At 44.5% G+C, this 14,587-nt stretch overlaps 1 protein-coding gene across 1 annotated transcript in view; it reads right to left on the minus strand.

Moving 5' to 3' along the window:
- Window positions 1–11,729, minus strand: part of LOC309544730 (glutaredoxin-like protein C5orf63 homolog) — a 112,684-nt gene extending 100,955 nt beyond the window's left edge. Inside the window, exon 1 of the mRNA XM_082243698.1 lies at window positions 11,684–11,729. The gene's annotated coding sequence lies outside the window, so the exon portion shown is untranslated. The remainder of the gene's footprint in view (window positions 1–11,683) is intronic.
- Window positions 11,730–14,587: the final 2,858 nt, after the last annotated feature.

Genomic DNA, 14,587 nt, shown 5'->3' on the forward strand with positions numbered 1-14,587 from the left:
CCAATATATCTGAATCCTATGAATAGTCCCTGGCCCTATCTTATATGAAGGATAGCCTTATGCCTATCCCATGCATGCTTAAACTCCTTCACTGTATTTGCAGCTACCACTTCTGCAGGAAGGTTATTCCATGCACTTCTGCAGGAAGGTTATTCCATGCATCCACTACTCTCTCAGTAAAGTAATACTTCCTCATATTACTTTTAAACCTTTGCCCCTCTAATTTAAAACTGTGTCCTCAACTCACACCAAGAAATGGAAAAGTGAAAGAAAATTGGTGCTAATTTCCAGTAAGTATTCACATAAATAGAAAATATATTCAGAATGCCATGAATCCCATACCAATAGGAGTGTGGTACAAATCCAAAGAGGGTGATAAATCAAAAATAGAAATGTGAATAACATTGATATATTACAAATGTGTTAAAATAAAATTAGTACACGATGGTTCGCATACTGCAACACAGTAACAAAAAGTGTGATTCATACGGCAAATCCAGGATACATAACGTAATAGAAATAAATAATATATCAATTGGTGCAGCAAATAAATGTTATAATAAGCGTGCAAATATCACAAATGTGCTGATAATATATTATATTAACATCCACATAAAAAAATAATAAATGCAATTCATGCATACACAGTGGAAAAATAATATGCTTGAGTGCTTGAAGGAATATTTATTGCACTAAAGATGAAGGTGAATAAATCCAAATAATCAAAAAAATAGTCCACATGCAAAGTAGTGCTGCAAATGTGCTTCAAGGGATAAACTGACTCTTGTGATTCTTCTCAATAATCAAGTGACTCTTGTGATTTTCCACTGTAATTGGTGGGGACAATGTGTTAGCAGAGTGAGCTAATCCTTAACCAAGTGCAATGGCCACTCACCTCCATAAACACTAATAAGAGCGTTTTAGTGATAATATCACCAGATCTTCCTCCACAGATAGCGCTTTGACTGGGATCGGTGGGGGGGGGGGGGGGGGGTCCCTCTCTCCTTTAAGATACACTGCCAGTAGTATTAATACTGAGCCGCCTCTTTACAGATAGTAACCAGGTACTTCTCCTACAGCTGTCGCTCGTCCCAGGGACAATAAATTAAAAGGATCTCATTGGTCTAGTAAGTCAAGATCATTTATTAAATAAAAAATAGTAAGCTGACAGTGCAGATAATAACAACGTGTATACGCCTATGCGGTACAATCCGATACTTCCGGTCTCGGCTATAGACCAGAAGTGACGCCCCCCTCCCCCAATAATGAATGAGGGCAGACCTTCAGTCTGAAGGAGTCGATCTGCTGGTCCAGGGAAGCTAGCTCTAGGCTTACCAGACCACGGTTGCTTGGAACCTCCCAGGGAAGATTTAAAAGATCTATTTCCCTTATTCTCCCTCCCAGAAGCACAAAATAATTTTCTGTGGGATGAGGAGGAGGGCCCCCTCCCTTTCCTTGACTGTGGCAGGAAGGTACTCTTCCCTCCTGTGATACCCTTAATGATGTCATCAAGGGTATCCCCAAACAAGCGATCGCCTTGAAAGGGCAGATCAATGAGAGCTTTCTTAGAGGCTTGGTCTGCGGACCAATTCTTAAGCCATAGCACGCACCTAATCACCACAGCTGAAACAAAAAGTTTGGATAGCACAGGAGCTGTATCCAAAAGCTGCATCACAAATAAACTGCAGCCCATGGATCAACTGGTCCGCTAAATCAACATAAGCAGAGGGGACCTGCTTACCCCCCCAGACCCTGGCGCAAAAGCTTGGCCCATTCAGTTAGGGTCTGAAACACCAGGGCTGAGGCAAAGATTGGCCGCAATGCCGAACCAGCCATAGTGAACATGCTGCGTGCCGCAGCCTTCACTTTTTTGTCAGCCGGGTCCTTAAAGGACGGTGACTCCTCTACTGGGACCATGGTTGCTTTATTCAACCAAGAAACAAGAGGGTCCACCATTGGTGGACTAGCCCACTTTTTTAAAAGTGACTCCTCAAAAGGGTAACGTACAGCAAAACGTTTGGGGACCACAAAGGGTCATTTTGGTTGTTCCCATTCCTTACAGGAAAACCTGTCAAAATAAGGCACATAAGGAAACACCTTTGGAGTATGATGCGGCTTGTGCGTACCAAAAGACTTAGCCACCTCTGTGGCTACACCAGCTGCATCCTCCATTTTTAAAGTCTCACGCACTACAGTGATAAGTGCGTCTACCAGTGCTTTTTAATTTGCTGCTGCGACCATGGAGGAATCATCCTCACTATCGGATGGATCAGGGGGTGTAATATTAAATCCCCCTGGATGGTCTGCGTCCACGCCAGCATCAGGCCCAGAAAAGAGGAAGGCAGGGGACTCTTCCTTCTGGGCCTTTGCCCACACGGCACTTTCACCCAGGACACTAAGGACTGCAGGGCCGCCGTCAGTGCAACCATGGGAAGCTGGGGTTCCGAGGGACCTGCCACCTCCATGAGGGGGTCAGTGGGGGAGATGTGACACTGAGGCTCCATAAGAAAAAGGAAGACCTTGCAGTACAAAAATGATATTTTGGCACCACTAAAGGATCCCGTCAAGGCTCAGGGTACCTATCAGCAGAGAGAGAGAAAACAGGTACCACCAGAGACTCACCCTACCGACCGAAGGAGCGCCGAGAATTCGAACCCAGAATCATCATGGACGCTAACCCTGTTCATATGTCCTGGGCACAGGAAGAGGAAACGAAGGAGGAAGAGGATAAGTTTGGGCATCCCCACGAGGCTTCAGTTGTCTCCAGCTAGACAAACATGGCCTCCAACCGGAGACCACTGAGACTAAGGGAAAATGGCCCCCGTGATATCATCTTTCCTGCACCCTCTGCAAGGGGACCCCCCCTGAAGGTAGGACACACATTTAGGGATGACTCTGCTGAGCATTCTGCACCGGTCTCTGCACTGGGACCCCCCTGCGCTATTTACAGCAGGGCATGCACCTAGGGGTCTCCTACACTGGGACCCTTTCAGACTACCAGTGTGGGACACACACTATCCCAGGACCCTTAGAGAGTGGGGCTAGCGGGGGAGACCCCAGGGACTGCCCTGGGACCCCCAACAGACTCTAGCTCCAGACAGGGGGGGAATGGGGGAAGCCCAGTTTAGTAGGGGATTTTAGGATGGGAGGAGGGAACCTGCAGGCAGGTCTGACCGTCTCTGGAGGTTACCCGCGTCCACCCCAAAGAAAACCACCAAAAGGAGAGAGGGGGGGACTGTTACCCTTCCATGGTGCGGATAACGCTCCAGACAGAACTCCTCGCCACCGAAGTAGGGGAGCTGACGGCCAAGGGACCGCTACGACTCAGACCTAAGCCCTGCGAGACGTTTACTCACGGGCCAGCCTCTGTCTGTGAGGCTATGTCGTGGCTGACCTAGCGCAATAGCTGTGGTCTGCAAGTGCTCGCTGGCTGGGCTGGGGGGGTCCACCGGATCTAGATTATCCAGCCGTCGCCCAGCTCAGCAGTTGATTGTAGATCTCCTGCAAAAAGATGTAAGGAAGGAGAAAATTGCTAGGACCAGAGATCCCAGCTGGGAGCCTAGGTCCTTACTCCTGACTAAACAGAAAAAAACTGATTACCTAGAGCAGAGAGGGGGTTATATACCAGCTGAGGACAGCCCATGGGCATAGCCAGGTATTTTTGTTCTGCCTAGTCCTACTCCTGGAGGAGACAATATAACCCGCTAGTTATGATTTATGGAGCGCTGTGTCCGTCGATGAACGAAAAAGAGGAAATCAGTGTAAGGGACTTAACTTACTGTCACGTCAGTAGGCTGTGTCCCTTGTGCTGATGCCTATTCTGTTAGGTGAAATTCCCCTCCGTCCATGCCCCCCACCCCTGTGATCTTCCGTTAAGGGGGGGGGGATAATAGAACTATGCCCATCCTTCCTGCCATGGCCCGCCATTCACAGAAGCCATACTACAGCTTCTATGAATAGAAAGTGATCTATGAATAGAAGACGGCTGGATAATTAACAGGTCTGCCCCCTCTGTTCACAGATCCTGTTTTCAAAAGGAAACATACATTTACGCACAGGAACGCACCTGCTGAAAAGCACCCCTACACATACGCCCTAATCAGTACATTTTGAACAGCAAAAGTGAATAGCAATTGATCATCCCATACTGTAGTCATTTGTAAAAGTATTTATTACATGAAACATCTTCAGGTGTTCTCATTTTGTACACACTTTCAGCAAACCAGGGTGACTTAATTACAGGTACAGTATACAAGCAGTGTCACTGCATGGCATTCATTGTACTGTTGGGCAATTCCTATATTTTATATTAACTTTCACATAATTTTTATCACCTCACACTGTGCAATAAACATGCTAGCACAGAATAAAGCACAACTCTGACAATAACAATCTCAGAAACCCAAATATACATATCTATGTCTTACATTAAAGGAGAGGTACAGCCAAAGCTAGTTTGGCTGTTCTTCTCCTATGGATCACAGGAGTGCAGTTTATTTTGCACTCCTGTGACCCGTTTTCAGCAGACAGCGGGCTAAAGCCCACTGTCGGCTGACCTCACTGTGATGGTCGCAACCATATGGATGGGATCTGCCCACAGACAGTGATGATTTGGGGAGCCATGTCATCTGCTGGTGTTGGTCCACTGTTTTATCAAGTCCAAAGTCAGCGCAGCCATCTACCAGGAAATTCTAGAGCACTTCATGCTTCCCTCTGTAGACCAGCTTTATGGGGATGCTGATTTCATTTTCCAACAGGACTTTGCACATGCCCACATTGCCAAAAGTCACAGTATCACTGTGCTTGATTGGCCAGCAAACTTGCCTGACCTAAACCCCATAAGGAATCTGTGGGGTATTGTCAAGAGGAAGATGAGAGACACCAGACCCAACAATGCAGAGAAGCAGAAGGCCGCTATCAAAGAAACCTGGGCTTTCATAACACCTCAGCAGTGCCACAGGCTGATCACCTCCATGGTGCACTGTATTAATGCAGCAATTCATGCAAATGGAGCCCTGACCAAGTACTAAGTGCATACTATACTGTACATGGACATACTTTTCAGTAAGCCAAATATTCTGTATTAAAATTCTTTTTTTTTTTTAATTGGTCTTATGTAACATTCTAATTTTCTAAAATACTGAATTTTGGGTTTTCACTAGCTGTAAGCCATATTCATCTAAATTAAAAGAAAGAAATGCTTGAAATATATCACTCTGTGTGTAACGCATCTATATAAAATATATTAGTTTCACTTTTTAAATTAAATTACTGAAATAAATTAAGTTTTTGATGACATTCTAATTTTACTGCATCCATCAGGCTCATGGACACCAGCATACAGTACTTCTGCCACATGTTGTTTACAAGTTAAAATCAGTATTTTTTGCTAGAAAATTACTCAGAACATTACATACATTATAAACATTATATATATTTTTTTAGCAAAGACTCTGGAGAATAAAATGGCTGTCGTTGCGATATTTTAATGTCACATGGTATTTGCACAGCGGCCTTTCAAACGCAATTCTTTAGAAAAAAATACACTTCACTGAATTAAAAAAAAAAACTAAACAGTAACGTTAGCCCAATTTTTTTGTATATTGTGAAAGATGGTGTCACGCGGAGTAAATAGACACCCAACATGTGATGGTTTAAAATTGCGCACACTAGTGGAATGGCGACTAAATACGGTACTTAAAAATCTCCATAGGAGACGCTTTAACATTTTGTAGCGGTTACCAGTTTAGCGTTACAGAGGAGGTCTTTTGCTAGAATTATTGCTCTGGCTTTGACGATCGTGGGGATACCTCACATGTGTGATTTGAACACATGATTACTTACGTATACGTTTTCTTTGGTGCGCGAGTACACGGGGACAGGACACTTTAAAAATGTTTTTACTTTATGTTTATGGGGAAAAATTTTTTTTTACTTTTTTCACTGTTCCTTAAAAAAAAAAAAAAAAAATCTGATCACTTTTATTGCTGTCACAAGGAATGTAAACATCCCTTGTGACAGTAATAGGCAGTGACAGATACTCTTTATGGAGGGATCTGGGGTCTAAAAGACCCCAAATCCCTCCTTTGCATTTAAAAGTATTCAAAACGACAAAATCTGCATTTTTGAATACTGTCACTTTTTTAAAATCGGTGCCATTGGCAGCCAAGTTAACCTGGAAGTGACGTCACTTCCGGGTTACTTCATCGGAGACCCGATCGAAGCCGAACCGGCTTTGTTCGGGACTCTGAGCAGCTGGCGGACGTGCCGGCTGGTTGCTCGGGTCTCCCTGTGGGACGGTAGACCCGGGCAGAGTGGCGGAAGGGGGGGGGGGGACATTCCCTCCTGCTCCCTGTGATAACAGCCAAGTCGCATCAGTTGTTATCATTGGAAAGCCGACCGCCGGCTCTAAAAAATGGTACCGGGGTGATGCCTGAAGCTGCAGGCATCACCCCGGTACAACCACTTTTTCAAGCCAACGTTTTTTTCCTGGTTTTCAGGAAGTAGGTTATGCTGTCAGAGTCAATGATCACAACATGTATGCAGCCATGCATGCAGAGTTGGTGACTCTTAGGCACACCACAAAAATGCACTCCAGATCTGTTCTGGATGCATTTCTGAATGCGCATTTTTACCACCAGTGCATTTTGGATGCGTTTTATTGCGTTCCAGTACAGTCAAGTGCAGTAAAAATGCAGCTCATTCTGCTTTTTTTTTTTTCTGGAACTGGAACGCCTTGGAAATGACCACACTGGTGTGAACAATGCCATTGGAAACCATATAACCTAAGTTTGATGCATTATTGATGCAGAAAAAAATGCACTGGACTGCATGTGGTGTGAACTGGCCCTTAAGACATTAAATCAGGACGACAGGCAAACAACGAACATTCTCTTTAAACGTCCTGAAAATGGCAGATCCCTAATGGTTCAGTTTCTGGCCTGTATGGAGATCTATTGCTCAGGCAGAGCTAGCACAGAGATTAAAGCCCCGTACACCCGTACCGAATGTCGGCCGAACGATCGGCCGTCTTTTGTCCGATGCTGTCCTGTCGGCTGAAAACTGCAAAAGACTGCACATTAATTTTTTCGGCCAACAACAGCCGACTGCAGAAGTGATGTCATGTGATGGTTAACTTTTCGTGTGTTTTTTCTTTTCTGAGCATGCCCAGTCTTGCTAATCGGCTGTTTGTCGGCCGAATTCTGTACTGGCTGGCGAACAATCGGCCGTTCTGGTGTTGGCCAACAAAAATTTTAATGCCTGCACACCAGATTCTGTTCAGCCGAAAAGTCGCAGTCGGTTGTCGGAAGCATCATACTAACAAGCCGGCAATCGGCCGATCGGTTGGCGGCCGAATATTTACGACGGACAATCGCTACGTGTGTACGGGGCTTTACTCAGAAGGATGTAACCGTTATGGCATGGAGGTAAGTAAGTATGCATGGAGGAAAGGGAGTAATTTAGGTCAGGAGGAGGAAAACATAACAAAGAAACAGATGAGCATATTTGTTTGAAAATGCACTTATGTTTTAAGTAACACAGTCTTTCCCCTTAGGACAGGAAATGTTTTTTATTTGCAGATGTGTCCATTTTGAAACAGAGAAATATTTAATTTAGTAGCAGATGTCTTTATTTTATATTTCGTAATTAGAGAGAAACCAAATATAAAAAAAAGTGAAAGCAATTTTCCAGATATTAAAGTGGAACTTAAAGCTGATCGCCAGGTTTATGTGAACACGAATCGTTACAGGTCCCAGAAATTGCCCATCCACTCAGGATGCGCAGCGCGACTCGTGCATGCGCAGTGCACACCCGGCTGTGAAGCCCAAACTGGTCCAAACAAAACTACTTACTTCATTATTAAACTGAACAAAATTATAAACGCAACACTTTTGTTTTTGCCCCATTTTTCATGAGTTGAACTGAAAGATCTAAGACTTTTTCTATGTACACAAAAGGCCTATTTCTCTCAAATATTGTTCACAAATCTGTCTAAATCTCTGTTAGTGAGCACTTCTCCTTTGCCCAGATAATCCATCCACCTCACAGGAGTGGCATATCAAGATGCTGATTAGACAGTATGATTATTGCACAGGTGTGCCTTAGGTTGGCCACAATAAAAGGCCACTCTAAAATGTGCAGTTTTATCACACAGCACAATGCCACATATATTGCAGGTTTTTAGGGAGTGTGCAATTGGCATGCTGACTGCAGGAATGTCCACCAGAGCTGTTGCCTGTGAATTTTCAGAGAATTTGGCAGTACATCCAACCGGCCTTACAACCGCAGACCACATGTAACCACACCAGCCCAGGACCTCCACATCCAGCATCTTCACCTCCAAGATCGTCTGAGACCAGCCAACCAGACAGCTGCTGCAACAATCGGTTTGCATAACCAAAGAATTTCTGCACAAACTGTCAGAAACTGTATCAGGGAAGCTCATCTGCATGCTCGTCATCCTCATCGACCTGACTGCTGTTCATCATCGTAACCGACTTGAGTGGGCAAATACTCACATTCGATGGCATCTGGCACTTTGGAGAGGTGTTCTCTTCACGGATGAATCCCCGTTTTCACTGTACAGGGCAGATGGCAGAGAGCGACGTGTGGGTGAGTGGTTTGCTGATCTCAATGTTGTGGATCGAGTGGGCCATGGTGGCAGTGGGGTTATGGTATGGGCAGGCGTATGTTATGGACAACGAACACAGGTGCGTTTTATTGATGGCATTTTGAATGCACAGAGATACTGTGACAAAATCCTGAGGCCCATTGTTGTGCTATTCATTCACGACCATCACCTCATGTTGCAGCATGATAATGCACGGCTCCATGTTGTAAGGATCTGTACACAATTCCTGGAAGCTGAAAACATCCCAGTTCTTTTATGGCCAGCATACTCACCGGACATGTCACCCATTGAGCATGTTTGGGATGCTCTGGATTGGTGTATACGACAGCGTGTTCCAGGTCCTACCAATATCCAGCAACTTCGCACAGCCATTGAAGAGGAGTGGACCAACATTCCACAGGCCACAATCAACAACCTGATCAACTCTATGAGAAGGAGATGTGTTGCACTGAGTGAGGCAAATGGTGGTCACACCACATACTGACTGGTTTTCGGACCCCCCCCCCAATACAGTAAAACTGCACATCTTATAGTGGCCTTTTACTATGGCCAGCCTAAGGCACACCTGTGCAATAATCATCCTGTCTAATCAGCATCTTGATATGCCACACCTGTGAGGTGGGTGGATTATCTCGGCAAAGGAACATTATTTTTCATCAAGTTGTTATAGCAGATCGGCCTCTACAAACTTGACAGTGCCTAAAAATGGAGATCAACTGAGCATGTGCAGAGCATAACTGGATTTAAGACAGTACTGTATAGACAGTTATTTTTAATGTTTTACTGTTTTTAGCTATACCTGTAAAAGGGGCTGGCCTGAACTGATCTAGCAGAACTTACTTTTCTGACTAATGTTGTACTTTAAGCTGGTCATAGATTGATCAATCAAGAAAATTGCGTAATTCCCCCATGAACACAGTCAGGGTTGATGGTGTAATCCCTCCCACAGAGCTATTGTGTTCTCCCAGTGGGGGGAGCTGTCTCAGTAGGGAGAACACAGTGATTATTCCTAGTGGCTATAGCTTCTGGCAGTAATCACATGAAAAATTCAACAGGCTGGTTGCACCCAAGTGGATCAATCGATCAACTTGGGTACAATCAGCCTGCCCATGCATTGTTCAAATCTCATCTGGTCCCTGCTGAACTGGAGAACCTTCTATGGCCAGCTTTACTACGAGTGGTGTTTAAAACATTTGGTGCATAGCCTTTATAAAAGAGAGTAGTGGAAATACCTTTTCTTTTATCTGCTACAGTGTTATCTCATGAGAAAGCAGCTCAAGCTCGCCAGTGTCAGAGTGCAGGGGCTAGAGGGAAGGGGAGGGAGTACTGGCAATGAGAGTACAATGAGAGCCAGCAGGTGACATCATGGCTCTGGGAATTTCATTGTCAAGTCGTCCCTGACACAGGGGACAAGAGGTTCTTAACCACTTTCCGACTGCCTAACGCCGATCTACGTCGGCAGTCAGCCCCTCACAGGCAAAGTGACGTAGGGCTACGTCACTAGCTTGTGAGGGTCTAGGGAGCGAGCGAGCGCGCGCCCCCGGAGGCGCGCTCCCGCTCCCGCGTGGTCACGGACCCCCCCGCACGTGTGACCGGCGGACCCGATGTCCGCCGGTCACTCGGCGATCGGCGGGGGAGAGGGAGAATGTCAGGCAGCTTGTGTAAACAAGCCACCTGTCATTCTCCTTGCTGTTAGGATACTGATCACTCGGATCTAGTATGTAGATCCGTTGATCAGTGTCCATACAGCTCAAGCCCCAGCCAATCACAGTAGAAAGCACGCCCCTAGGGATACACACAGCCCCTCCCTCCCAAATAAAGTTAACCCCTTCACTACCAGTGTATTTTTACAGTAACAGTGCATATATATAGCACTGATTACTGTAGAAATGTCACTGGTAACCCCAAAAGTGTCAAAAATGTCAGTCAAGGGTCCGATCTGTCCGCCCCAATGTCGCAGTACCGCAAAAAAAATCGCAGATCGCCGCCATTACACGTTAAAAAAAAAAACAACAAAAATGACAGAAATCTTTCCCTTTGTTAGTAAACGCGATAACTTTTGCGCAAACCAATCAAAATACGCTTTTTGCGATTTTTTTTTACCAAACATAGGTAGCATAAAACAAATTGGCCGAAAAAGTAAAAAAATTTTGATTTTTAAATTTTTTTTTTGGGGAATTTCATATAAAAAAATGTGAAAAATATTGCTATTTTTGCAAAATTGACGCTCTTTTTTTGTTTATAGCGCGTGATCAAAAAATCGCACAGGTGATCAAATACCACCAAAAGAAAGCTCTGTTTGTGGGAAAAAAAGGACGCCAAATTCGTTTAGGTACAGCGTCGCACGACCGCGCAATTGTCCGTTAAAGTCACGCAGTGCCGAATCGCAAAATACCCCCTGGTCGGAATGGGGGTAAAATCTTCCGGGGCTTAAGTGGTTAATCACATGAATGCATGGGAGCAGATAAAAAGGAAAGGTATTTCCACTGATCTCATTTATAAAAACTATGCAGAACAGGTAAGAGGGAGGGAGAAGGGATACATTTTAACACCACTTATTGTTAGCCTTTACTTCCACTTTAAGTATTAAAATTAGAGGGAGGAAATAGGGAATGTGCATTATTTCACACGTGTGCTCCGATTAGGTCTGCCTGTAAGTCTTTCAGGCAGGCCCACTCAGGAGCGCCATGTAAGTCTATGATCAGGCGCATGTAAATGGATGAGCATCTGTTTACATCCACCTACCTCCAGGTCTGTACAGGTCAGGAAAAAAAATGGAAAAGGTCTGCTTCCATTTTTATTGACCTAAACGCGATGGATCACAGGTAGTCTAATGTAAATTGATGCAAGTCTGTTTACATCTGGCTGACCATAGAGCCAACAAGGGTCTAGAAAACTCTGGCTAATGAATGCAGTCAACACTGAACTGATATGGATGTCACAAAAGTGTGTTCATGGATTCTCTGCTGATCAGACTGGACATGCCCACGTGATAGGGGCCTAAGTTTTCTTTCTCAGGCTAAGAGCACCTTTAGTAAGTACAGAAAATACCTGGTGATCTTGTCAGAATCAGTGTCTGCGTTACTTCCTGTGAGCTGAAAAAAAGCACAAAGAACCAAATCTTCATTCTGTAAAATACAGTGTTTATTTAAGTGGTTGTAAACCCCTTCTTGTGTTTGTACCTATAGGTACTGTAAATACAGTGCCTTGCGGAGGTATTTGGCCCCCTTGAACTTTGCGACCTTTTGCCACATTTCAGGCTTCAAACAAAAAGATATAAAACTGTAATTTTTTGTGAAGAATCAACAACAAGTGGCACACAATCATGAAGTGGAATGCAATTTATTGGATATTTCAAACTTTGATAACAAATAAAAAACTGAAAAATTGGGCGTGCAAAATTATTCAGCCCCTTTACTTTCAGTGCAGCAAACTCTCTCCAGAAGTTCAGTGAGGATCTCTGAATGATCCAATGTTGACCTAAATGACTAATGATGATAAATAGAATCCACCTGTGTGTAATCAAGTCTCCGTATAAATGCACCTGCACTGTGATAGTCTCAGAGGTCTGTTTAAAGCGCAGAGAGCATCATGAAGAACAAGGAACACACCAGGCAGGTCCGAGATACTGTTGTGGAGAAGTTTAAAGCCAGATTTGGATACAAAAAGATTTACCAAGCTTTAAACATCCCAAGGAGCACTGTGCAAGCGATAATATTGAAATGGAAGGAGTATCAGACCACTGCAAATCTACGAAGACCTGGCTGTCCCTCTAAACTTTCAGCTCATACAAGGAGAAGACTGATCAGAGATGCAGCCAAGAGGTCCATGATCACTCTGGATGAACTGCAAAGATCTACAGCTGAGGTGGGAGACTCTGTCCATAGGATAACAATCAGTCGTATACTGCACAAATCTGGCCTTTATGGAAGAGTGGCAAGAAGAAAGCCATTTCTTAAATATATCCATAAAAAGTGTAGTTTAAAGTTTGCCACAAGCCACCTGGGAGACACACCAAACATGTAGAAGAAGGTGCTCTGGTCAGATGAAACCAAAATCAAACTTTTTGGCAACAATGCAAAACATTATGTTTGGTGTAAAAGCAACACAGCTCATCACCCTGAACACACCATCCCCACTGTCAAACATGGTGGTGGCAGCATCATGGTTTGGGCCTGCTTTTCTTCAGCAGGGACAGGGAAGATGGTTAAAATTGATGGGAAGATGGATGGAGCCAAACACAGGACCATTCTGGAAGAAAACCTGATGGAGTCTGCAAAAGACCTGAGACTGGGACGGAGATTTGTCTTCCAACAAGACAATGATCCAAAACATAAAGCAAAATCTACAATGGAATGGTTCACAAATAAACATATCCAGGTGTTAGAATGGCCAAGTAAAGTCCAGACCTGAATCCAATCGAGAATCTGTGGAAAGAACTGAAAACTGCTGTTCACAAACGCTCTCCATCCAACCTCACTGAGCTCGAGCTGTTTTGCAAGGAGGAATGGGCAAAAATTTCAGTCTCTCGATGTGCAAAACTGATAGAGACATACCCCAAGCGACTTACAGCAGTAATCGCAGCAAAAGGTGGCGCTACAAAGTATTAACTTAAGGGGGCTGAATAATTTTGCACGCCCAATTTTTCAGTTTTTTATTTGTTAAAAAAGGTTGAAATATTCAATAAATTCCGTTCCACTTCATGATTGTGTCCCACTTGTTGGTTATTCACAAAAAATTACAGTTTTATATCTTTATGTTTGAAGCCTGAAATGTGGCAAAAGTTCGCAAAGTTCAAGGGGGCCGAATACTTTTGCAAGGCACTGTATCTCCTAAACTTGCACAGTTTAGGAGATATTTACTGTGTACTGTGCCAATGCACTCTAAAGAAATAGCCACTCGTGCCTTTTCTTCAGAGCCCTATGCCGTGATCGGCAACTCCCAGGCACACACACGGGATTGACGTCACGCGGCTCCGGCCTGTAGCACAGCCGGTGTCTGCGGATCCGGGAGGAAGACGAGTGAAGATGGATGCGGCCTCCAGCGGGGATGATGAGGGCTTCATTTGGAAGTAAGTGTCACATAATGTGCTAATATGGGATGCATATTTGCACATTATGCATTTACTTTTAAGGTAACAAAAAAAAAAGAGAAAAAAAAATAACTTTACTTCCTCTTTAATCCACCATGTAATAGAGATGAACAAAGAACAATGTTTGACGTTCAGCCTGGGTGACAACTAAAGCAGCTCAGGTGTCCTCCGAACTTACTTATAGCAGAACTTTCTTTTTACACCATTGAGCTGTGTGATAAATCATTCCTTCCCTGCAGCTCACAGAAACAAAGAGGTGGGCTTTGGAGCAGGAATGACGTGACCTGCAGCTCACTGGAGAAAAAGTGTGAGTTTGGAGTTTGGCTGGAGCTAAGTATGGAGGATGTTGGAGCTCATCTCTTGTGACAACCATGGCTTCTTCCATTGAAACAATGAAGGAGTAAAGGCCCGTACACACGTAGCGATTGTCGGCCGCCGAACGATCGGCCGATTGTCGGCTTGTTAGTATGATGCTTCTGACAACCGACTGCGACTTTTCGGCCGAACAGAATCGGGTGTGCCGGCTATAAAATTTTTGTTGGCCGTCACCAGAACGGCCGATTGTTCGCCAGTCAGTACAGAATTCGACCGACTAACCGCAGATGAGCAAGACTGGGCAAGCTCAGAAAATGGCATCACTTCTGCAGTCGGCTGTTGTTGGCCGACAAAATTCGTGTGCAGTCTTTAGCACTTTTCAACCGACAGGACAGCACCGGACAAAAGACGGCCGATCGTTCGGCCGACATTCGGTACGTGTGTACGGGGCTTAAGTGTAGAAATGAAGGGAGATAGGAAAAAACAGCCTGAAAAAAGAAAACAAAAGCTGCCACTAAATGTAACAACTGGTGAGCTGCAATATGTTA

This window comes from Pelophylax lessonae (genome assembly GCF_965119305.1).
Source record: "Pelophylax lessonae genome assembly, chromosome: 1".
In the NCBI taxonomy this organism is placed as follows: domain Eukaryota; kingdom Metazoa; phylum Chordata; class Amphibia; order Anura; family Ranidae; genus Pelophylax; species Pelophylax lessonae.